The 3038-nt window shown below is 34.1% G+C and overlaps 1 non-coding gene across 1 annotated transcript; it reads right to left on the reverse strand.

Moving 5' to 3' along the window:
- Window positions 1–1517: 1517 nt before the first annotated feature.
- LOC127745309 (small nucleolar RNA R71) lies at window positions 1518–1621 on the reverse strand. Its single transcript, XR_008006506.1, has one exon. It is a non-coding gene; the product is annotated as a small nucleolar RNA R71 (small nucleolar RNA).
- Window positions 1622–3038: the final 1417 nt, after the last annotated feature.

Here is a 3038-nt window from a genome sequence, read left to right on the forward strand (position 1 = left end):
AATTTTCATGTTTTGGGTCATAATTGTGTTTTTCTCACTCATCATTAAAAATTCAAAAATAAAAAAATATCTTTTCCTTTTTTCTCTCAAAATTTCAAAAATTTGGGTTGACTTAGTCAAAAAATTTTAAAATTAGTTATTTCTTGTAAGTCAAGTCAAATTTTCAAATTTTAAAAATCTTATCTTTTCAAAACTTTTTCAAAAAATTAAATCTTTTTCATTTTTCTTATTTGTTTTCAAAAATTCTTTAAAATATTTTTCAAAAATCTTTTTCTTAATTTTATCTTTATTTTTGAAAATTATGCTAACAATTAATGTGATTGGTTCAAAAATTTGAAGTTGTTACTTTCTTGTTAAGAAAGGTTCAATCTTTAAATTCTAGAATCTTATCTTTTAGTTTCTTGTTAGTTAAATAATTAATTTTAATTTTAAAAATTAAATCTATCCTATCTTATCTTTTATATCATATCTTTTTCAAAAATTTTATCTTTTTCAAAAATTTGATTTTAAAACATCTTTTCCAACTTCTTATCTTCTTATCTGTTCAAATTTGATTTTCAAATCTTTTTCAACTAACTATTTGACTTTTTGTTTGTTTCTTATCTTTTTCAAAACCACCTAACAACTTTTCTCTCTCTAATTTTCGAAAATACTTCCCTCTTTTTCAAAAATTCCTTTTTTTAATTAATTGTTTTAAATTTTAATTTTAATTTTATTTCTTATCTTTATTTTCGAAAATCATTTAACTCCTTTTCAAAAATTTAATTTCGAAAATTTCTCCCTCTCTCATCTTTTCCTATTTATTTATTCATTTACTAACATCTCTCTTCACCTCTCTTCATCTCAAATCATTGCCCCTATCCTTACCCTTGTGTTTGGATTCTCCTTTCTTTATTCCCTTCTTCTTCTACTAATAATAAGGAACCTCTTTACTGTGACATAGAGGATTCCTCTTCTTTCTCTGTTCTCTTCTCTTTCATATGAGCAGGAACAAGGAAAAAGACATTCTTGTTGAAGTTGATCCAGAACCTGAAAGGATTCTGAAGAGGAAACTAAGAGAAGCTAAATTACAACAATCCAGAGACAACCTTGCTGAAATTTTCGAATAAGAAAAGGAGATGGCAGCCGAACCTAACAACAATAATGCAAGAAGGATGCTTGGTGATTATACCACACCTACGTCCAAGTTTGATGGAAGAAGCATCTCAATTTCTGCCAAAGGAGTAAACAATGTTGAGCTGAAACCTCAATTAGTTGCTCTAATGCAACAGAACTGCAAGTTTCATGGACTTCTATCAGAAGATCCTTACCAATTCTTAACTGAGTTCTTGCAGATCTGCGAGACTGTTAAGACTAATGGAGTAGATCCTGAAGTCTACAGGCTCATGCTTTTCCTTTTTGCTGTAAGAGACAGAGCTAAAACATGGTTGGACTCTCAACCTAAAGATAGCCTGGACTCCTGGGATAAGTTGGTCACGTCCTTCTTGGCTAAGTTCATTCCTCCTTAAAAGCTGAGCAAGCTTAGAGTGGATGTTCAGACATTCAAACAAAAAGATGGTGAATCCCTCTATGAAGCTTGGGAAAGATACAAACAGATGACCAAAAGATGTCCTTCTGACATGTTTTCAGAATGGACCATGATAGATATATTCTATTATGGTCTATCTAAGTTCTCTAAGATGTCACTGGACCATTCTGCAGGTGCATCCATTCATCTAAAGAAAATGCCTGTAGAGGCTCAAGAACTTATTGACATGGTTGCAAAAAACCAATTCATGTACACTTCTGAGAGGAATTCCGTGAATAATGGAACGCCTCAGAGGAAGGGAGTTCTTGAAATTGATGCTCTGAATGCCATATTGGCTCAGAATAAAGTGTTGACTCAGCAAGTCAACATGATTTCTCAAAGTCTAAATGGATGGCAAAATGCATCCAACAGTACTAAAGAGGCATCTGCTGAAGAAGAAGCTTATGATCCTGAGAACCCTACAATGGCAGAGGTAAATTACATGGGTGAACCTTATGGAAACATCTATAATTCATCATGGAGAAATCATCCAAATTTCTCATGGAAGGATCAACAAAAGCCTCAACAAGGCTTTAATAATGGTGGAAGAAATAGGCTCAGCAATATCAAGCCTTATCCATCATCTACTCAGCAACAGACAGAGAATTATGAACAAAATACCTCTAACTTAGCAAACATAGTCTCTGATCTGTCTAAGGCCACTTTAAGTTTCATGAATGAAACAAGGTCCTCCATCAGAAATCTGGAGGCACAACTGGGCCAGTAGAGTAAGAAAATCACTGAAACTCCTCCTAGTACTCTCCCAAGCAATACTGAAGAGAATCCAAAAAGAGAGTGCAAGGCCATTGATATAATCAATATGGCCGAATGCAAGGAGGAGGGAGAGGACACGAATCCCAATGAGGAAGATCTCATGGGACATATCTCAAGCAGGAAGGAGTTCCCTCAAGATCCAGGGAAATTCTTAATACCCTGTACCATAGGCACCATGACCTTTGAGAAAGCTCTGTGTGACCTAGGGTCAGGCATAAATCTTATGCCACTCTCTGTAATGGAGAAGCTGGGATCATTGAGGTACAGCCTGCCTTATTCTCATTACAGTTGGCAGACAAGTCAGTAAGACAAGCTTATGGATTAGTAGAGGACGTATTAGTAAAAGTTAAAGGCCTTTACATTCCTGATGATTTCATAATCTTAGACACTAGGAAGGAGGAGGATGAATGCATCATCCTTGGAAGACCTTTCCTAGCCACAACAGAAGCTGTGATAGATGTTAACAGAGAAGAATTAGTCCTTCAATTGAATGGGGACTGATGAGCGGATAATTTGTATACTTTTGGCATTGTTTTTAGTATGTTTTTGGTATGATCTAGTTAGTTTTTAGTATATTTTTATTAGTTTTTAGTTAAAATTCACTTTTCTGGACTTGACTATGAGTTTGTGTATTTTTCTGTGATTTCAGGTATTTTCTGGCTGAAATTGAGGGACCTGAGCAAAAATCTGATTCAGA

Source organism: Arachis duranensis, chromosome 2 (assembly GCF_000817695.3).
Source record: "Arachis duranensis cultivar V14167 chromosome 2, aradu.V14167.gnm2.J7QH, whole genome shotgun sequence".
In the NCBI taxonomy this organism is placed as follows: domain Eukaryota; kingdom Viridiplantae; phylum Streptophyta; class Magnoliopsida; order Fabales; family Fabaceae; genus Arachis; species Arachis duranensis.